The sequence below is a fragment of the Spermophilus citellus genome (genome assembly GCF_964194105.1).
Source record: "Spermophilus citellus genome assembly, chromosome: 11".
Lineage (NCBI taxonomy): Eukaryota > Metazoa > Chordata > Mammalia > Rodentia > Sciuridae > Spermophilus > Spermophilus citellus.
This window is the reverse complement of record NC_138192.1, coordinates 43360113-43384225: the sequence shown is the minus strand read 5'-3', so window position 1 is coordinate 43384225 and position 24113 is coordinate 43360113. Positions and strand designations below refer to the sequence as shown.

Here is a 24113-nt window from a genome sequence, read left to right as displayed (position 1 = left end):
GATCTAACCATGCACTGGCTGGCGTGGGACAGTGAGCTCACTGCAAAGTTGGAAATGTGCAGCCCAACAGCAAAAGAGGTAGTCTGTTGCTTCCAAGGACTTCCATTCACAAATCTGGTGGGATTGATGAAAAATATGACAAAATACTCTCCTCCACATCTTCCCACATTAATACATACCAGGCTTCTGTGACAGAAAGGATCCAAGTGTGGAAACCAGAATGGATGAGAGCATTTTTGAGGGTATCGATATATCCTTCCTAAATTGATCACAACCATAATTATGGTTCTAGCTGACCAATGTCTGATCAAATCTCGTCCAGATTTAAATCTTCCTCATGTCAGTTTAGTCCAAGATTTTCCAACTACCATTTATGAAGTGAAGAAGAAAACAGTTAACAACGCCAAGTTTGGACTCTGACTGGGCTTGAATCCTAGTTTCTCCATAAGGGAAGACTTTGCTGAAGTCAATTTCTCTGACATTCGATTTGCTAATACATAAAATGGGTATAATAACAATATCCACCTTATAGAATTTCCTGAGAACTAAATGCAACGATCGATACAAAGGGTTAGAACAAAGCCTGAAAAGTAACTGCCACTAGCTATTACCATTGCTATATGTCAGGTTCCCTGCTATGTGCTCTACTCCTATAATTTCATTTTAATCATCATAACGTCTCTACTGGGAAACTGTTATTACCTGTCTTTGACAGAGAAGGTGGTTGATCTGGGACTGGAATTAAATTTTCACAGGAACTTCCAGTCCAATGATTTGCAACTTTATAAAAGCTTCCACTCAAATTTGAGATTAGAGCTTAAATTATGACCCTACGCTGGGGAAGAAAAGGGAGTTGAGTTTTGGAATGAGCAAATGACTTTTTAAGGTTTCAAAATTATATTCCCACAGTGGTATTAACACTTGACAACCTTAATGCTCTACAACCTTAAAACCCTGCTTAATTCAACATATGAGGAGTAATGGCAGTGCAGAGGCAGCCACAATGCAGAGTCTTAGAGTGCATAAAAAGCATCTGCTTCCCCATAATGTCTCAATGAATCATTATGACAAACAAAAATAAAGCCAATGCATCTCACTGTATAGCTGATGCTGCTTTTCTGCTCACAAGGCACAGAAGTTAATTATTATGAACAGATGTGCTTAGATTGGACAAGAATTTATACTCCATGAAATCCAGCATGGACTGAAACAACACAATATGGTTGGTATATTTGTTTTTTTTTGTTTGGTTGTCGAAAAGAGCACACTGCTCACTCTCCCAGAGTGTTCCCAGGAAGGCTCTTTAGGGCCTGATTTTCTACTGCCAACCACTTCACATTACATCTCAGTCCAGAAGAATCCATTTAACACACTGAGTTGACCACATTGTCTCATTCCTATAGTATCTGTGACTCATTGGCTCGGTTACTGATGTGCCAGACAGGAAGACGGGCAAATAGGTAGCTTCCTCATTTAGGGGAAATCTTCAATATCATGGTAAGGAATTCCCATCCCTCCTGGAGTAGGTGTCCAGATAAGAATATGAAGATTCATTAACCCAAACACAGCCATTCCATAACAGCTCAGAATATATGTGCATGATTCTCATATACAAAGCATATAAGGCGAGGGAAAATCATTATTAATTTATTCAATTCAGAAGACACTTAATTTAGGATCATCCAGTTTAATAATTTAATTATTCACTATTCAGATCCTGGGCATTCAAAGATGAGTGAGAGTTTCTTTATACACTGTCAAAAACTTATAAGATAAACAATGCTAAATCATATAGCATATGTTAGGTGTTAAAACAGAAATCGTACTTTTTAAAAGGCTAATGAAGATAATGATGATGAAAAATTCTGTATTTCGAGGGTTAAATATTGGCCAACTTCTTTGTGCAGACCTTATACCACTAACCTCTTTTATTGTACAGATACTTCATGGCATATTATCATTACTGTTCTTACTTTTAAAGATGAGAAACTTCAGTTTTAAGGAAAGTAAGGAAACCTGTCTAGAGAGCCCTCATGTGATTCCAAATGCATTTTCTGATTGTTCCTGGAGGCTAGAGAATGGAAGGGGTAATTCTTCTGTCTTTGAATTGGGGAAGCCTTCACAGAGAAGGGCCATCTTATTAGAATGTTTAGGATGAGGGATTTTATCAGGGAAAGAAGAAGAGAAGGGCATTCAGTGTAAAGGAATAGTTGGCCCAGAGCCAGGGGCAAAGAAAAATTAATACATTTGCTAGATTTCCTTTTAGTCTCTCATTGTACACACTTTTAGATGGTTGGTGAATTCACAGTATGGCCTATCAACAATAAATAGAATCAAACTTCTTCCATTTAAATGTGAAAAGTATGATCTTGGGCTTTGGGTACAATTACAACCCCGACATTACTTTACACATTATATTTATTTTGCCTATATAAATGGAAATTAACTTGAAATTAATAAGGTATTATGAGAAAAATATGCATCTAATATTACTTTCTTCATCAGTCTGATGAATCTCATATCAAATGTGATTTCAAAATAGTTCTACTTTTCCAATAAACTTACATTATTCTTTTTAGAGAAAAAGGGAATTTTTTCAGTATAAGTACAAAGTAGTAGGCAAAAACGGTTATTGATGCTATGCTAATAAAATGTACCAATATTTGAAGTATACTTATTTAAATGTATCAACTGGGCTTTGGAGTCATAATTATGACATCATTATCCATGTGTGTAATCATTACTTAAATGTGGGTTCTCTGACAAGAAAAATAAAAAGACAATATATATCAGTGAGGAATTATATCAGCTTCTAATAATAGAAACCTGAGTACAGTGGCTTACACATACTTTCTTCCAATTTTATTTCTCTTATAAAACAAATCTAGTGGTAATGGCCCAAGGCTGATAGAGCAGCTGCCCAGGTTCTCTCATCCTGTTCTGTAATCTTTAGTGAGTGCCCATCTTCTAGGCCATAAAATGGCAGATGGGACTTTGACAGTTTCATCTATGAGCCAGGCAAGAACAAAAGGACAGCAAGCTGAGTCAGCCCCATTTAAAAACATTTTCCAGAAGCTCTACCCAATGATTCTGTGTATAACTCACCACCTCTAGCTTCAAGGAAATGTCAGAAGAAAAAAAAAAATTAAATTGGGAAGCATTTAAAAAGTCAAGTTTCTGTTATTAGGCAATAAGAAGAAAATTAAAATTGTGAAGGCAAAATAGAAAAATCCAAATTGATAAATAAGTTGAGTGGATCTTATGAGAAAATAGCAGCAAGAACCATGATAGCGTCTTTGTGGTGCTTGGTACTTGATAAAGTGCTTTGGTAGTTCATGTAATATTGAACACCGAGCCAATGAAACAGCAATGGGGCTTAGAGTAAAGGGGCTTGGGTATGAATATACTGTGACACAGAAACACTAACCCTGCACGTTTACTGAGGGATTCCTAAGAAGTAACTCTTTCCTTAAAGAGCATTTTAAACTGCTTCACTGTGGCTACAGCAGACAAAGTGGCAGAGGAACAGAGTCACATATTTCTCCTATAAGGGTGACAGCTGTGGGCGGCATCACAGAGCCGTGGTCATTATCATCTGAAGAAAAAAGGCAGCATCCTGCCAACACACTGAAGTCAACACCTTCCACTGAAACCTATGGCATACACCCATTCCATAAGCTTTAAATGGATTAATTGTTAGACTTAGGCTTTGCTAATGAACTTTGACTGGTTCAAGGATATGACCTTTAATCAAGGCACTAAGTCTCAGTTCCTCCACTTTTGCTGAAAACCCTTGAAAAGGAAAAGTTCTCATTATACTATGGTTATTAAGCATGGACCAGGAAGTACTTCTTTATGCATGGACAGCCTGAGAATGTAGTCAATATTAGGTAAGCCAGGAAGAAACCTAGTCCCTGGTTCCCTAGATGTCATACTTGATGAAAAATCTAGATTCTATGATTTAAATTATGTAAATGTGTAAGGTACTTTTTTTGTAATTAGCCTATTTCAAGTTATATTTTCTGATTTTGTAATGAAAAATTCAGCTAATAAAGTTACATTATGGAAGATAAAATATGATGCAACTATATGATGTAATTAATACTGACTTATTGAGAACTCAGTCAGGAATAGCTGCAACTAACTCAGCACTTTTCATAACCCATTTTTTATGAGTCCATAAAACTGCTATACTCTAGGAAGACTTGAAAATTTTTTCTGCTGGAGATAAGTGTGGATAAACATTGTTCTGAGGTTCTTATGGTTTATTTGTCTTACCTTAACATTACTTGGTCCTTTAAAACAGGAGTCCAGTTACTGCATTTCAGAAGGTGCCTGATATGTGTTAGGTAACTGCAGAAAACAGAGTTACACATACCATTCTCTATGTTTATGAGAAATAAATTCATTATACAATATCAATAACCACCATTTGATCATACAGCACTCATAAAGAGTACCTTATTTTAGTATCTGAAAAGATTTTATTGCTCATATGTCTTGGGAAAATAAAAATAGATTGAAAAACTACTATGTAGGAGATTCTAGTTTTATTACTGATAAAAATAATACCTAATCAATAGTCTACAAAGATAGAAGATGAAAAAAATCAAGATACTAAAAAAATTACTTAAACATTTGGGAAAAAAAACCGGTCAGTTGCATTCATTTTAATACAGTGAATTAGAAAGAGTTTTACTAATATTTCAATGTATGCTCTAAATGCTCAAGTTTTACACTGTGGCTTTACTTTTACTCTTGAAATAATGCCAAGGCAAAAAATTAAAAAGCTCTAAGTATCCACTGAGATTAATAAATGAATGCAATGTTAACAGCAGCCAATGATTACAAACCCTGTTTCTATTTCCGGCTCACTTTCCTCTTCCCATCTTCTGCCTACCCAAGTCATCAAATCACAGGATCCTCATCACTGGTACTCCAAGGAAGTTAGTCCTCATTTATATGATTAAATTGTGTGGACCTAGAACTTTTTTTTTTTCAGTACTTTGAGAAATATACGCAAAAAAATGGGAAGTAGAATATTAACCCATCAGGGAAACTTTTGGTGCAAATTCTTACTTTTTTTTTTTTTTTTTGTATCAGGCATTGAACTCAGGGTCACTGAACTACTGATCCACAACCACAAACCTATTTTTTTGTATTTTATTTCGAGACAGGGTCTCACTGAGTTGCTTAGTGCCTTGCCTTTGTTGAGGCTGGCTTTGAACTCATGATCCTCTTGCCTCAGCCTGCTGGTATTACAGGTGTGCACCACCACAACTGGCCTGGGGCAAATTCTTAAATAATCTTTTTTTTTTTCTTTTTGCTAAATTCAGAGGTTATTTTTAGCACAAAAATCAAGTTTGTGGTATTCTTTTAAAATAAAAAAGTAGCCTTCACTATATCTTAGAGCTTCTTAGTTTTAAGGGTTCATTGGAAGCTACCATTTATGTTCATTTTGTTTTCATGCATGCAGAGTAAGCAAAGACTATAACTCCAAATATGTATGTGTGATAATATACACCTTTTGGCTAAAATTGTTGATATATTTCCAAAAGATTTATCCTACCATAGTAGTATTTTTATGAAAGCAGTTATTCTGAGATAATATCAAAAGGCAATAAAATGCATGATACCCAGACTAAAAAGTTAAAATAAAAACTTAATTAATAAATTCACATGGAAATAGAAATATATAATATTCTAAAAAATAAGTGTTCAATATGAAAATCTTGGCTCACTAAATGTTAAAATGTATTATAAAATTAGTGATGGTATAGCAGGGGAATTATACTCATTTATAAATAGATTAAAAAAATAATAAGGTCCAGAAAGAGATTCTAACATGAAAAAATTATGACAGCTTTTCAAATCATAGAGCAGTTGGGAATAACTAGCTATCTACTTGGAAAACAAAACACTCTATGTGTACATCATTATTTTCCCTAACTATATTCAGAGGAAGAAAATATAGTTAGATATTTTTATCTTGAGATAGAAGAACTTTTCTAGTTTAATACCAAATCTAGAAACAATATAGTAAAAATTGATAGATACACTACAAGAAAGTTATTAAAATTTGTTCATTTCAAGCCCTATTTTGTTTCCAATTTTTTAAAGCACACATAAATAAATCCATAAATAAGTTTAAAAGAAATTTCAAACTGGGGTTATAGCTGAAAAATTAAAATGTTTAATATCCAGAATATATAAAATATCTTTCAAATTATAAGAAAAAAGCCAAATAGCTAGTATAAAAATAGACACAATTTTGATTAGTACACTTTGATAAAGAATATAATTGACAAACAAATATTAACAATAAAAGAAACACAAGTACAAACACAAGTTATACATTTTTGATTGACAAGTATTAAAAGTATTGACTAGACCTAATAAGAGCTAAAGAAGTGAATGACACTGTGTCGTTATTAATAAAGAGATACAATATTTGTAGAAATCAATTTCCTAAACTTTTAAAGATAAATACTCTCCTGCCAGCAATTGCACTAGTATAAGTAGGTCCTAGAGTGGATATTTTCTAGTTCCGTGCCATTCCTAGTGGAGACACCACATCACACCATCCAGTGGTAAATTGGCTACTGCAATAAGGAACATCCATATGATCAGAAGCTTTCCATCAAAAGTAAAATGACACTTAGAAATGTCTACAAACTATTAGGAAACTATTTATATGTGTATAAAAAGATGTTTGGAAGATTGTTCACTAAAATAAGACAAGGGGTATAACTCAGTGGTAGAATATTTGCCCTAGCATGTGCACGGCTCTGGGTTCAACTGCTAGCCCCACAACCAATAAATCAATAAAGTAACTCTCTCCTTAGGCTGGTGAGATTTTTGGATGATTTTTACTATAATATTTTCTCACAGAATTCTGTGTAACAGTGGGATTTTTTAAAAAATACACAATATTTTTATAAGTGTAAATAAATTGCTTTTAGGAAAAATTATATAAATCTTAAATACAATGTTGTTTACCTGCTACCTGAAACTTGACAACTATATGCTAATGTATGCTAATGTATGCTAACTGTATGCTACACCTACTATTCATAATGATTTTGAATGAAGTATAAAATAGGTTTTGTTGATTGTCATGTGTTAGATGTAATGGTTCTCCATCATTTATAAAGCTCCCACACAGTTTCAAAGTACGGAATAGTTTCCACCAGATCTTTTATTCATAGATGAAAGAAGTCCAAACAGAAACTAAGCTGGTTGGGAACATGATCAAGAAGCTCAGAGCCAGTAAAAATCATCATACGCTCTTTGGAGATTCCTATTCCCTTATTTCTGATTCTTTCCTGCTTGGAACTCAAATAGAGCAGAGCTATTCCATCATTGCTGGGATCAAGACATGAGTTTATGTGTGTACACTGTCCAAGAGAAAGTAGAGGCTTCAAGAGGGGTTAATTTAACACCTAGAGGAAATAATAATAGAAAACCTTAATTCTTTTTCTTATAGTGCATCATATATATATATATATATATATATATATATATATATATATATATATATATGAGAGGGGACCACACAGACAGATTGATAAAGAGTCTGGATATTTGTGATGACTATACTATTTGCATCCCTGTCTCCCAGAGAAATGAATCTTCCAATAAGGTGGTAGCAGCTAATGTGAGTAAACGCTAAGGGGTCTTCTGTTAGTCAGAGAGAGTCCCCAAAGAGGGACACCCAGGATCAGCTATTAGAGTTTTCTGAGGACAAAGTGACCAAAGTCAAATAAGATAAACCCTAAATACATGGTAACCCTAGGATTTACTCTGAGAAGAATATAATTTATGCTGTGCAGTATAAATCCCATCTCTGCCTAGCAATGTCCAAACTGCATATAGAATAGAAAATGGTGTTAGTGATGCATGATCTTTCCTTCTTCCCTCCCTCCTGCACTCTCCTCTTTCCTCTTTCTCTTTCTCTTTCATTTTTCATTAAAATGTCTGAATGGTTTTTCAGGAGTGGATGCCTGATAGCAATTTTAGGAACCACATTTCACATTTTGTACTTGACAATCCCATTTCTACACTCCAATAAAAAAATATTGCAATTTGTCCTAAGCATTCTATAGATTTTCTAATGTGTGTGTGTGTCTTCAGATGGTAAATTAATAGCACCTTTGGATTGGAGACGAAGTGGAAATTGATATTGATCAGAGCTTCATCTTATTTCTGGGATGTCAAGACATGTCTCTAGAAAGTTTGGTGTTTCCTGTTCTCTTCCTGCTTGTCACCACATCTTGTTCTCTGTCTAAGAGGAAGTCTGGGAGTTACCCTGAATGAAGGGAGTCTGTGATAGGTACTGGAAACACAGCCTTTCTCAGAGCTGCTAGCAGCACCTACCTCAAAAGTATGAGAAAGTCAAAAGTCAACTTGAATTCCTTATCCATTAACATCAACTAACATAGCTGTTGTTGCTATGTTGAAAGGGCAACTGACCCCAAATAATTCTTCCTTTTTAAGGATATACCTATTTCCTAAAGCTAATGCAAAGGATCACATTTCAAACAAGTCCTTCAATTGTAAATATCAATGAATAACCAAGATTCTGAGGATGCATTTGGATGCAGCTTAACAGAAAAAGTCCAGGAACTGAGGTAATGCATAATACAAAAGAGAATGAATGTAATCCTGCTCTCAAAAATTTAAGAGCACATTGCATTAATTTTTTTAAAAGGATGCTATTTGAATATATTATGTTCCACCTACCTATTAATATCTTATTAGTACTAGACTTAGTTTGAAAAAGAGATAATTGGAAAATAAGGAAGGATTATGAGAACTAGTACTTACTTACAAAGACTAGTACTTAGTTACAAACACTTGTAAAAAAAGAATAGATATGGCTGTAAACCATATTTGAGATCTGGACAGTAAAAATATTTCCCCTTTTCAAAAGGAAAAAAAAGATAAACAATATGAAAAAGTCAACGTGTAGAGGGAAACGTTAGAAGATTAAAAGTCTAAAGATATCACAGAATAGAAACAAAACTATAGCAATAATAAAATATAATTCCTTGACAAAATAACTTTTAAAAGTTTTCCCACTTATAGCAAAATTTAAAATAAGAAGAAAATATTTTATTATAATAATAAATGATATAAATGACACTGAGGATGATGGTGATGATAAACACATTGACAAAGTCTTGTGAACTTTAATAACTCCGGAGTGGCAGATGAGGAGGACACTTAAAAAAAAAAAAAAAGTCTAGAGAAAAAGGAATTAAAAAAGCACAAAAACAGTTTATCTAAAACTATATGGTGTGATGGCTCTGTAATGTGCAGTGTGGCTACTCTAAAACTACATTTCCCCAAGTTCCCTGTGGCTTATATTTCAGGTTGGATTAGGTCACAGGGAGAGTCTTATAGCTTTGAAGAAGAAAGGGAGGCAGCAGCCCTTTTGTAGTTTATACACAATTTTGCTCTAACAGTGGTCCCTTCACCTTCTGAATATAGCCCTCATTGCTCTATGGCTTATTTTTTTTAAATAACATTCTTTTTTTTTTTCTCTCTCTTCTCCCCTTTCCCCTTCCCTAATAAGATTAGGGAGACAGTGTTCTCTTTTCTTCCCCTAGTTAACTGCCCTTGAACACACCCACTACAGGAAGGAGATGTCTGCTGAGGATCTGGGAAGTGAATGTCTCCCAAATTAACAAGTGAATCCTAACACACATCAGGGCACGCTGGGACCTGCTACCAGAGCATACCTGGAATGTAACCCTTGAAGAGCTCCTTTTGATGGGCAGAGTCACAACCCTTGGGACAGAAGTCCCCTGTGTTTCTCCTTTGGTAGCAAAGCAATAAGGCTTTTTCCTTTTTCTCAAAACTATGTTCTCATTATTAAATTGGCATTAATTGTCATTGGGGACAAGGATGGAGCTTTAAGTTACATTGCTCTCTGTTGACTTACCACTGTGGCATAAAGCAAAGTTAAAACTACAATTGCTCTGACTTCCCCTCCATCCTCCTTCAGCTTCTTGAACTCCTGGGCCAAGTTGCTTCTATAATTCTTGACAGTCTCCAGCTTCTGGAGGATGCCTTCCTAACCAGTGTCAGAGATAGCAGGAACAAAGGTGAATGTCAATTCATCCTCAGATGGTTCCAACTAGTGCTTGCGGGTTTTTAGCTTGTTACTCATAGATACAAACTGACTGTCTGAGCTGTAGACTCTAAGCCTTAGCATCAAATACAGAGACAGCAGCCTTACAAAGCTTCATTAATCAGTTTCTACAATTGTATAAGCCACATTCTTGTAATAAATTCATATCTCTTACTGGTTCTGTTTCTATAGTTGATCCCGACTGATACAGAATGCCTCACTGGTATAAAATTTTGACCTGAATATGGGGTGAATTGTTTTAAAGCCAGAATTCTATATTCAATCAAACCGTCACTTCAGTTTGAGGGGAAAATAAAATCGTTTTTGAACACGTAAGACCTCAGAACATTTATATCACCTCAGGACTTCTGAAAAATAACTCAAGCAAAATTAAATATAAATCCAAGAAAAAGAAAATACAACTACACCTAAGTTCAAGTTCTATTTTATAATCATGTAGCAGGTGTGACAGCCTCATGATGTGTCTTCAAGAAAACACCATTCAACGATATATAGACAATATCATCAATATCCAGGAGAAAGTATTATATGATACACAGTTGCTAAAAAATGTACCTGTCTAAATCAGGATGTGCATGATCATTGTCACTGTTGACACTGCTTAAAGAAATTGGGAAACGTTACAAGTTGTGCTCATGTAGACAAACTCTCCTCAGTATAGAGGTGCTGACTTCAATAAAGTCTACTTATATTAAAAGAAAAAGTATACATCATCATGGGTTAAATGAAAAGAAAAACAAGAAAGGAAACTCTGGGAAAAGAATAAAGTCATCATTCATAGATAAAGCATGCTGATTGCACTATGGCAGGCTAGAACAGAGTTTTCTATAGAAACAAGAACATCCATATACCAATGGCAAAACTGCAGAGGGATGGGAGACCTGCTGAGAATAGGAAGACAAGTGTGATTTCTATTCAACTTTTAATATGCAGTAAGTACAATAATTATTCCAAGCTGTATAATTTTGTCAGGCATAGAAATTTTGCCTTCAACTCAACCATTCCCTATTATTTACCAATCTAGATTTACATTTAAAAATTTCTTATTTTGAAATAAATGTAAGCTTAATAAGGCAAGGACTTCACCTGCAGCAATTATTGTATATCGAGTTCAGAGAATCATATGTACTACATAATCAGGGTTTAACAAATATTTCGTTCATTAGTTAATGTTAAAAAAATCAGTAAGATTTAGTGTGGTATTTGGACAGTAGGGGTGCATTCTGTTTTTTTTTTTTTTTATTTTTTGTGGGTTTTTTGTACCAAGTATTATTAATGAAAATAAATTGATGACCACTAACAAACACATAAGTAAATTTACAAATAAGAAACTCAATATTTATCTCAACTTTTAGTTGAGACTTAAACTTTGAGAACAAAATTATTTTGTTTTTAAAAACATAATAAAGTATTTAAAATTTAACAATTCTATCAGGTGCATGTCAATTTCCTTTTATTCTATTAAATCCATGTAAATAAAATACAGCATCTTAGAATAAAATTGTCAATAGTAGCTTCTGGTAAACAAATTGAGGACAAAATATATGTTCTTAATATAATGCATAAGTTTTCTTTTTCTAAGTTTTTTTAACAACAAGTATCAATTCCATAAACAGAAAGAAATATTAAATGCAAATGAAAAAAAAAACACAGTAAGATGGGTGCAGTGGTTATACCTGTTAAGCCAGTGGCTTGGGAGGCTGAGGCAGAAGGATCATGAGTTCAAAGTCAGTCTAAGCAACATAGTGAAAAACTAAGACCTTGTGTCAAAAAAAAAAAAAAAAAAAAAAAAAGGGCTGGGGATGTGGCTCAGTGGGTAAGTGCCCCTGAGTTCAATCCCTGGTGCCAGGAAAAGAATGAGAATTTTCCAATGCTTTGCTATAGAAATGTATTTTATTAAAACACAATGAATGAAATATGGCATAAGTCTTAATTTAAATAGTGCTTCCTTGTTTCTGTGGACACTTGCAGGCATATATATATACACGTGATTGTGGTTGGGGAATGAAAGGAAAAGGTGAATTTACAATGTACTTTCCATTTCTTTTTCTTTCTTTCTTTTTTAATGCTCTTAAGTTCGTTTTTAACACAGAAAATTAAAAAGAAATAAAACCTCTTGTCTTTTAGAACCTCCTTCCACCAACTCCTCCTTTTTATCCATCATGAGTTTGCGTCTCCTTGGAATCATTCCTTCTAATTATTATTATTTTCACTATTAGAACAAAACAAGTTCCTTGATTGCATCTCCCCTCCCCCACCACTGCTCCACTTCTCTATTCCCTTCACATCAAAATTGGTCCCAAGGTCTTTTCTTTTTCTCTTTTTCTCTCTTTCTCTCTTTCTTTCTTTCTTTTTTTTTTTTTTTGGTACCAGGGATTGAACTCAGGGGCACTCAACCACTGAGCCACACCCCCACTCCTATTATGTATTTTTATTTAGAGACATGGTCTCAATGAGTTGCTTAGCGCCTTGCCATTGCTGAAGCTGGCTTTGAACTCATGATTTACCTGCCTCAGCCTCCAGAGCCTCTGTGATTACAGGCATGCACCACTGTGCCTGGCCCCAAGGTCTTTTGTTATTTCTCCCCAGTTATTTTGTAATGCTCCTGAAATTTTGCTCCTACAAATTTTCAGTCACCTCCAATCACTGTTCTTATAAGGTCAACAAGGACTTGAATGTTGTTTTTACTAGTTCTCCAACAACATTTAGCAGAATTGGTTGTTCCCTACCTATCCTCCTTTATACATTTTCTTTTCTTGGTATCCAAGACCCCATACTCTGAGTTTTTTCTGAGGACACCACAGGCCTCTTCTCCTCAGTCCCCTTTACCAGTTGTTTCTCAATTCCCTGACCTCTTAGCTCTGGTTTAGACCTTGAACTTTTCCCTAGCTATATGCAGTCACTGACAAGTGATCCATATAGTCTCATGGTTTCAATATAAACTATGCATTGATGTTTCCCAAAATTACATTTCTAGTCATTCCAGGACAACTATTCTCTCATAATATTTGCAAACCCCATCAATTCTATTCAAAAACCATATTCAAAACATGACCATTTCTTATTTCTGTTGGTAGCACTTGGATCCAGGTCACCATTATCATTTTCCTGGATGGTTCTGGTAACCTCCTAATTGGTGTTCTTGCATGGGTCCTTCCTTTCATGGCTGATTGTCTACTCAACACCCATGGGAATCAGATCATAGCAGTCTTCTGAGTAATGCCTTACAACGGCTGCCCAATCCACTTACAGCAAAAATTAAAACTCATCCAATGGTTCCATACAATGTGCTTTTCTTGCCCACTTTTCTGGATTCCTCTCTCCCTTTTCTCCTCCTGGCTTTTCGTACTCAAGCTTCACTGTCTTTTGCTATTCACTGGACGTAAGAGGCTCTTTACAATTGAGAGCTTTTGTATTGCCAAGACAGCATCATTCACTACCTCCCTTCCTTCACATCTTTGCTTAATGTCACTTTTTTAGCAAGAGTCTCCCTGATCAACACAGTAGGAATTGAACTATTCATTTCACCTCGATCCTGCCTTCCTCACTCTTCCAATTTTCATCCCTATTTCTCCATAGAACTTCTTATCACTGATACACACCATTCATTAATTTTGTTGATAATCTCTTTCCTTTCATCATGCTAATAATTATAGGAGGTGATGGGGTTTTATTTTATTGCTGTATTTTAGTATCTAGAACCACTGCTTATAACATAGGAGGTGCTCATTAAATATTTGTTAAATTAATAACAATCAGTAAGGGAATCGACAAACAATTTTGCTAGAAAAGAGCCAAAAGCAAGTAATGACAGCTGACGAGGACCAGAGCCAGACCCTGGGAACCACAAAGAGAAAAGCAAGAGCAGCTGTTCAAAAAGAAGTTGAGGGCAGCTGGGTTAATGCCTATCATAAACATTAATGGTCCAGCTGTGATGCAGAGCTGGGTGGCCCATTTTTTTTTAGATAGTAAGTGGGACAGAGGTTTTTATATTGCTATATGAATTACAAGAAAGGTTACAGATTCCAATTGTAAAAAGATTTTCTTTCTTTTTGACAGTGATTAGAATTGCAACAATGAACTTCAAACTTAACACATGCACATAATCTTTATTCTCCATCTGCACCTCCTACCCAACACAATTTCTAGAGCTTCCATGTACCTCCCACATAAGCCCTGCAGTCTCTGTCATCTTGGACCTACCCTCTCCTCAACTCTCCTCAGTCACCCCAAGAGATCTTTCAACCTTTCTTCCCATACATACTAGCTCAGTCACTCTCTTGCTTTTCCTAAATTTTAGTATCAAATCATGTAATCATCTATTTATAATCACAAGCATAAGTTTATTTTTTTCACGGATGATTTCATTTATTACCCATTGCAGAACATGTCTTCTATTATAAAAATGTTGTCCTCTCATGAATTCTTATTAAACTGACCGTCTCTAAATTTTTCAGGCAGTACAAAGTTCATATTGGGGGAATTTATTGCATTTGTTCCATAGACTTGGTAACAAACTTTGAGAATTTCATTTTCCACATGGATTTGCTATAATGCCCAATATTTGCATAGAAACACTTACACTTATCCTATTATTACTGGTTAAACTGTATAATTCAAATAGTAGATTAAAAGAGAGAGAGCAAGAGAGCGAGAGAGCGAGCGAGTGTGTGAGTGTGCACCTTGCCCTTGTAAAATGAGAGAAATATGAAAGCTCAATAAAAAGTGGTGTGAAATTGTGCAGCTCCACCCTGGGTCCACCTCCATTCTGGCCTCTCATACATCCCTTCAATAATCATGGCTGCTTCTTAATCTTGAGATAACCTGCATTCTCCCTTGAATATGCATCTACATTCCTACATAAACCTCTGTCTATACTTAAAAACAGAGACGACATGTTACAAAATTATCATTCTACAAAAGGAAGAAAAGAGGGAAGGGAGGGCAGGATGAATGGAGACTTCCAAGTTTTGATAATTTTCTGTAAATTACAAAAAATCTTGCCAGGGTTCAGTTTTTCATTATAACTGATTAAGTGATATTATCATAATAAGTATGGCTATTTTTCCAGAATAAATTGAATATATTAACTTTTTTCTTTCTTTTAGTTTAGAAACTTGCAGAGGGCAGGGGCAAGTAGAAATAAGAAGCAATTAAAACAGCATTAGGTTTTTAAATGCCAAGTATAATGACATTCCTATTTGATTTCCCTTAGCACATGAAATATGGAGGAATCATTCCATCCATGAAACATATTTTTGTGAAACCGTAATCAATCTTTATCTGCTCCTATTCATTCCATAAAGTAGATAAAATATTTTCATCAGGCATGTAACAGTGAAATAGCAATGCTCCGGTAAGGAAATATTGTTCAATATTTTATTGCCCAATTGAAAGAACTGATGTAAAAGATTGCATATACTATTATGTTTTATGGTTTAAAAGCAATTCCTCAAAAATATAACAAATCCATACAGAGAAAAGTTTAAAGCTCATATCAATCATTCACTTGTACCAAATCAATGTCCTATACCAAATAGAGAAAAACCATGATACAATAACAGCCATTCAATTTGAAATTATGTCTAATATTTAAATTTAACAATCAATTAAGTCTTCATGTTTGGATATTATTTAAAACAGAATAACAGTACATTACTGTTTTTCAATGAAATATATTTCTCAAAATTTTTCTATATCTCAATAAAGAAGTTGACAGTTGCATTCAAATTTTGTTATTTTGTATTTAAACACTCTGAGATATCTTGATCTTAAAATTATAAACACAACACTTCAATAGCTCTTATAGCTCCCCATATATTTATTCACTTTTAAATAAAGACTACACCATATTAGTGTTTAGTAAAGTTGTTATAGACTATTATCTGTGCTATAAAAGAAGCCAGGCATGCTGGTTTAGTCCAAGAGTATAAGAAGAGAGATGATGGACAATACCAACATCAAAGTCATATAGAATCTAAGGTTTTTTTACTTGAAATTTGTGGCTGTAAAAAAATTTAAAATCTGACCAAGCTGAACTCAGTATGTTAGCTATAAAATGTTTGGAAGGTTGAATAAGGGTGACTGGTCAGCGGGTAAGTGTGACTTGTCAGAGTGGCATTCCACTAGATATGTTCTGAGGTCCCTCCATCCTTCACATCTATGAGTCTTTGCAAAAGACAACAAATCTAAAAAATATGCATAAAAACAAGTATTACAAAATATTTTTTAAATTTCTCTGGAGACCAAGACAAAAAACTCAAAGCAATAAATGTGGGTCACACACTTGAATTTGTTACATACTAATTATAAGGAATTCATTTTGAAGATGTGGTTCTGGCTGAGGAAAGATGAATGTATTAGAATGTACCAACCAACCAGCAAGGAAGCCACAACACCCAGGGGAAGTTCCTAGCCACTGGAGCTTCCCCCTAGCGACGATCTATAAAAACCAGATAGGGATCCAGGTGGAAAGAGTTTATTCTGTACTCTGCCACTCACACTTCTGGGTCTTTTTTATTTCCAGTGACAATGATATGGAAGTTGGGAAAATTCTTCAAAATATCTACTTTTTATCTTACTCTACAGGGTATTTGTAGAAACTGCCACATAACATTCAATTATCACATTGGTGATAACTGTTACTAAAAATGAGTTTCATAATATTATTTAAAACCCTCTCTGGCATTATTAGTTTAGAGTTTTGGTAACTACATTGCTCTCAATCCTAGAATCACAAAGGAAGAGTGTATATAGTTGCCTAGCTTTGGTAGCCTCATATTGGAGCCTCACTAACTCACATGTTAGCCCTCACACTGCAAAATACCCCCATTTCATATAAAGTTTTATGTCAGTTTAGGAAGTGAATGGCATCTCTGTAACTAAGAAAGCAAGACCAAATGATCTTTAAGAAGTAAATTAAGTAAAACAACCCTTATTTGTAATTGAGTTAAACTGATAAGTAGTGAAAAAATTCTAGTTGAACATAATATGAATGACTTAAATTTATAAACAACAGATACAACCAATTATTTTCATAATCTAGGGCTTACAGGTCGGTAGAGAACATATAAAAGAAACTTGTGATACGGAATATATGAAGCTAAAAAGTCATTTTCAATCCCAATGGATTTTTTATCCAAAGAATCTCAATCAATTTACAATTTACAGGGAAAAATTAAAAAAATTATTTTTGGTATTCTGAGTTAACCTGTTTAATAATTATTCAATGGTAACCATAAAGTATGTACCAAAATCAAAAATTTGAAGGAGCATCAGTCTTCAGTGAGTAGATGAGGTTAGGTCACATAGCATATGAATTAGTAAATACTAATCTATCTTGTCCATCAGAAGATAAAATACTTTGGGACCTCAGATATTAGTGGAAACAGATTTGTCATCATGAACCTCAACAATTGAAGAAACATAATCAGGGGAATTCTACTAACTAAATTTTTTTTGGATATTTATTTTAGGAGGTCAATTTGCCCTATTTAAAATGAATATGTTGAACACTTTGATGGCTGGGGCATGAGAAGGGTAGCCAAGTTCAAAACTGAAGAAAATTATTCAAATAGAATAGATGCAAAGAAAAAAAAAGTAGGTGCATTTGTATATTGAATATATTTCAGAGGAAAAAACTAAAATCTGTCACTTCAAAACAACTATAAACTAAATAAAATAGAAAAATAAATATGCATTTAATAGTCAAGTATAATTGTTTATTAAGAATATGTCCATAGTATTTGTTTCTGTGATACTGATGGTTGTGCTACCATTTTAACTGGAACAGATTCTATTATGGTTCTATTACGATTATAATAAAACTATGTGAAGAACATGGACATACTTTCTTTGCTGAATCCTAAGAAATTACATCTGAGATGTATGAGCAATTGTTAACTATGATACTGAGGGGGTAGTGGCTAGGAAGAAAAATGAAACCTCAAAGTAGTATTCTAAGAATTATTCAACACCATTATGGGTTCATATTTGAAAACTTTTTAGAAGTAGAAAATTGTCAACATTAGTTAACATTTTGTGACCACAAGGAAAGATAAGCATCAACATATTAATTTTCTGGATACTTATTGAATACCTAGAGTGAGTCAGACACTATACATAGTGTATACAAAAAAAATGAATGAAACATACATTCTGTTCACAGGAATTTTAAAAATCATTAGGATAGAGAAATAAGTTAGCCAATAATTCCAACTAACCACTGTACAAGCCTGAAAGGAGGACACCATGGGAAAAGAGAGAAACTGCTACCTTGAAAGCATCATGACAATGTGAGGCAAAGCAGAGAAAACAGACCACCTGGGGAAAATGAAGTGTGAAGCTGAATTGGGCATTAGAGGGCCAGCATCAGGTAAGGTAAAAAAGGAAAATAGGAGGGGCTGGGGCTGGGGCTGGGGCTCAGTGGTAGAGTGCTTGCCTAGCACGTGCTTGTCTCAGTACCACATAAAAATAAATAAAATAAAGTTTTTTGGTTTTTTTTTAAACAAATGAAAATAGGAACCACATCACGAACTGCCCTACATTTTATATTTTAGAAGTGTATAGTGATGTGTTAAAAATATTAAATAAGTAATGAGAAATAATTACATTTAGTCATTTAAGAAATATCAGGTGTAGATTTGGAGATTCATATAATAGTCCAGTATGATGATATGGCTTACATTAAGTTGGCATCAGTAAGAAAGAAGAGATTTGGGATTCCATGTGTAGGTCTTATACTTAATAAGATATATTTATTTAAGAATTGGAAAGAGTGCAGAGCAATTCCCCAGTTATTCCATTCTTTTGAATACAGAATATAGTAATAATGTGTTCCATATATTCAAGTTATTAAGAGTATGATATTAAGTGTTTAAAATTGTAATTGAGAGAGCCAATTCTGATTTACTTAGCAAAAAGAGAATGACAGAAAGTAGAGCTAGAGATAGAAGAGATACAGAGGAAAAGAGGAGGAGGAGGGGGAGGGGAAAGGAGGAGGAGGGGGAGGGAAGAGGAGGAGGAGGAGGGGAGAAGAGAGGGCACAAATTATTTCACAGAACATGAAGGGGGAAAAAAAAAAAAACAATCTACATGCCAAGAACAAAAACTAGGGCAGTCCTTGAATTTGAAAAGCACGGAGATGTGATTAAATCTACCTTGGCTCACTCAACTTGATAGTCAAATCTAGGAAACTAGAGTCTACACTGGCTGCAAAATTATGCAGCCTATCCCTTGGCAAGCAGAAGGTGAGCAGAAGGCACACTATCTGATTCATAGTTCCTCTGAGAAAGAAGAAAAGTCACTGCTCAGATTAGGTACTGGTGGGGACAGGGAGTATTAGTGTACACATTTAACCTAGTAGATTAAGTAACTGAAGTACAAGCTGTACTATATATAGAAAGGGCAACAAAGAATAAGGTCACAAGGAAGAAGGGATCTAGAGCTATTAGAGAAAACTGGGATAATGCCTGTTCAGTGGTGCACATGTGTAATCCCAGCAGCTTGGGAAGCTGATGCAGGGGGATAGCAAATTTAAAGCCAGCCTCAGCAACTTAGAGAGGTCCTAAGCAACTCAGCGAGACCTTGTCTCTGAACAAAATATATAAAAGGGCCAAGGGTGTGGCTCAATGATAAAGGTGCCCATAACCACACACACTCACACACACAGACACTCACACAAATGTGACTGGGGTAATTTTCTTTTGGGACTCAGAAAAGGGATAAGTGTCATTAAGTTCAAAAAATACCAATAATCAGCACCAGGGAATAAACGCCTAATATGGAAAATATATTAGTAGATAACAACCACCATGGAGACAAAATTATTTTTCTGGTAACATTAAGAAGAAAAACTACTTATTAAGTACTGACTGTGCTAGGCATAGATTGGGTTGTTAGAATAATACCAACACAAATCAAACTTAGCAGGTTCTAAAATACAAACACAGAATAAATAGCTCTTTATGTGGAGTGTAATTATATCATACATGTCACTCCAAAACCTTAACTTCCCGGGGAGGCTGCTGATAAGATGGCACAGTACTCAAAATTTCATTCTGCACAAGTGTTTCAGAATTTAATTATGAGTTTGCAGCTTTGCAACTGTCACATTACCATCCACTGTCCAATTGTGAATTCTGAAGTGTCTCGGATCCACACATTGAAACAAATGATTCTTTAAAGAAGTGGTTAGCACTGCTACAGATTAAAATGCATTTGTAATCAATTTACAGCTATGCACACTGTTAACCAATTAGCTTGTTATTAACAATAGGCACACATTGTCAGAAATATTATTTGTATAGTAAACTATTTGAGCAATCCAGAAAATAAAGACATTTTCAAATTAGATCTGTCTGACTGAGGGAAAGCAAAGCTAATATTACACTTGGGGTTCTAAAACAGAAATTGTTAACCTCAGCACTATTGATATCCAGGGCCAGGCCAGTATCACCCTCTGCAATCCAGTTATGAACAATAAAAAATGCCTCCAGATGTCGCCAAATAGTCCTTGGTGATGGTGGTGGTGAATTCATCACCAAGTGAATACAGTGGTCTAGAGAAAGAGCATCGACATTTTCCTCCTGCTTTCTCTTATGTAAGGGACAAAGTCCTCCAAATTTCAAGGACATTTGTGAGACACTTGATAAATTATATAAGTTCAATTCATGATCCTGGCATTCGAACATCAAGTTGTGTGATACCACATAATTTTTCTTTCATTACAAATACACTTTTGAAGCAAATTGTAAAATCTGCCTAAAATGGAGTTAGATTGATATAGCCTCTGCTCTCCAGGAGATTCAACTTTATAAGCACATTTCCTGTTTCCATAATTTGATTTAAATGTTTAAAAAGCTAGTTTATAACAATAAGTTTAATGTGTTATTATTTCTGGTTTTGATTCTATAGAATAAAATCATGCATTCATTACATGTATTTCTGTTCATTATATTTTTACAAAAGTTCTTAACTTCTTCTTGATTCATACTTAATGAGCAAACATCTAATGAGTGACAGTCATTTATGCAATATAGAGATATTTGGGGAATTGGCAATATAAAGATGAACAAGGCACAATCTCTATATTTCAGGAGCTAAAAAACCTAATAGGGAGCCCAGCATGGTGGCACACACCTAAATCCCAGTGAGTTGGAGGCTAAGACAAGAGGATCACAAGTTAGAGGCCACTCTCAGCAACTTAGTGAGGCCCTAAGCAACTTACAGAGATCATGTCTCAAAATTTAAAAATAAATAAATAAATAAAAAGAGCTCGGGATGTAGCTCAATGGTAAAGTATCCTTGGGTTTAATCCCAGTACTAAAAACAAAACAAAACCTAATAAGAGAACATTCAAGTTATAATGTGACTATGATACATAAAGTACACAAAACTAGGGAGTATATGCTCAGAAGTGCTTAACTACAGCTGGAAGAACGGAATCATTTGAAGAAGGGGGTGATATCGGAGATGAGTGGGGGACATTAGAGATCCCAATAAATAAAGGTAGGTGAAAAGGTTTCCTGATACAAAAAGCCCAGAGGTGATGAGTGTTTTGTGGCCTTGGGCAATGCCTGGCCAATGAATGAGGTCTTCGGGAAGTAAAACAGCACTGGGCTGAGGAGGCCCTTTGAGGCATATGGCAATGGCGGTGAAGACAGAGCCACTGAAATGTCTTAAACAGGTAAGACAATCAGATGAGTTCCCCTACATAGGTGACTCTGACTTCAAACTGAGATAGATTTGTAAAAAAAAAAAAAAAAGTGCCCAGAAATAGGGAGAGCTATCAGAAGGCACTGTGATACCCAGCTAGATGCGGAGGCCTTAGGAAGATGGGGCTAACAGGATGCTAAGGCTGAATCTCTTGGTTCAGCTAAAGATGCAACTCCCTGGTATTGGAAACTCAGGAAGAGAAGTCCAGTTTCTGGAGGTAGAAAAAAGGGTTCATAATTAAAAAACACTTGTAAGCCATGGTATACTGCTTGTAAAGCAACTGATATTTAAGGGGCAAATCCTAAACTTGGAATTGGGAGAAATGACTTCACTGAAATAAAGGTTTAGGATTATCCCTAGCCTTTAAATCCTGGGAGAGTTGGGGTGACCTGGGCAGATGGAACAGAGAACTATGAAGACAGATGACACATTAAGGTTTGAGTGGAAAGGAGAAGCCAGGCTCAGAACAGGGACCAGGCTCACTCAGTACAGCGTAGCATGAGCTCCAGGATAAAATTACAACACAGGAGTAGAGGTTAGGAGTCTAAGGTAGCAGACCCCTGTGGGCTGAAGAGATTATTGGAGGTAAAGAAGATCATGAGTGACTACTAAGAAAGGGGTCTCTGGAAACACTGTAAAGGCTTTTATCTTTCTTCCTCGGTACCCCAGAACCTGTGCTCTACTTCCCCCTGGACTTCAGAATGAAAGAGAAAGGAGCTCCTTCTTTTTCAGTTCCTGAAGTCACCTCTACAGTGGGTTACATCCCATCCCCATCTCCAGCAATGACTCACTCAAGGATTTCCCTCCTCCTGACAGTTTCAAGATCCTTCCCCGCCACTTAATTCTACTTTTGTCTTTAGATGTGTACAGGGTGGTCTTGTCTTTGCTCTTCAAAACCTGAGCTGTCATGCTTCTTTCCTGGTTTTCTCTGACAAATATTCGGTAATGTCATCTACTTAATATCTATTTCTTCTCAACCTTGATCTCAAAACTACAATTTTTTTTTAACCTACAATTACTCTGCTGAAATTAAATGCTGGACACTGAGCTATGTCCACCAACTGTCAATTTTATACTTCTGTTTTTATACAATTATTTTATGTAACATGTTTTTATTAGTAAATTATAACTAATATTGAAATTTATTGTGATATATTCATACATGTATAGAATTTGCTCTATTTAATTCCTTAGTACTTCCCCTTTCCCTCCCTGCTCTTTTGATGCTCTTCCTCAACTCTACTGGTCTTCCTTCTGCTTACCTACTTACCTTCCTACTTACCTATTTACTGCTGCAGTCCGGCTGCAGCAAAATAATTGGGGGGTGACGAGCAACTTGTGTAGATTGATACAGCAGGAGTGGAAGCCGTTTATTGTAGGACAGGAGGGGTATATATACATTCCACACAGCTTATCTTAATTGACATAAACTAGATACAGCAGTCAACCAATAAGGAATCTCCACAGTTAATGGCTCACTGGCGTTACTTCACAAACCACTCCCTCTGGCAAAATGCCAGGCACCATCTTGACTTGTTTACAGACCCTAACAATTTACCTATCTATTTTTTAAATGGTACAAAAACATTTGAGAATCCTACACTGATTCTTCATAAAAATTTTACCTCTGTGATTTTTATGATACTATATTTATATTTCACAATAACATAAAGATTTTAGTTAGTATTTCTTGAGAAATAGGCTATCGGCAAATGAGCTTGGAAAACTCTGTTACATAAAAAGAAGGTAATAAAAATTTCTTAATTGCAGCAATTCTAGCATATGCTAACTCTACATGGAAAATTTCCCAAAGGAAGGTTATTTGGTCACACGTTACATACCCTTCAAATAACTGATGAATTTCTCTACTCACCACTAGTTACTTTTACTAAAAAAATAAAATAAAATGCTTTGCAATATTTACATTTCCCCTAGCTTCTAATTATCACCATCTTCTAAGGGTTGAAAAAACAAAGGGAATTAAGGTTTCCTTCATAAACATGATCACTGGCAAAATCACCAAGAAACTAGAATGATTATCCCCATTGTAGATAGGACAGCTGAGACCCAGACAGGGTAAGCAGTTGGACCAACCTCACACAAGTAGTGAGTGGCCAATCCAGGGCTTGAGTGGAGCTGCTTCTCACTGAAGCATTCACATGAACGTTCCCTGCTTTCATTACAGGAGACTGCCTCTCGGTGTTAGGCTTCTACACTTTTTATGTTCAACTGGAGGAAACAA

At 35.2% G+C, this 24113-nt stretch overlaps 1 protein-coding gene across 1 annotated transcript in view; it reads right to left on the bottom strand.

Annotated features, from left to right (window-relative positions):
- Positions 1 to 24113, bottom strand: part of THSD7B (thrombospondin type 1 domain containing 7B) — a gene marked incomplete at its 3' end in the record, with an annotated part of 851308 nt that overhangs the window by 318636 nt on the left and 508559 nt on the right. The gene's annotated exons all lie outside the window — the stretch shown is intronic.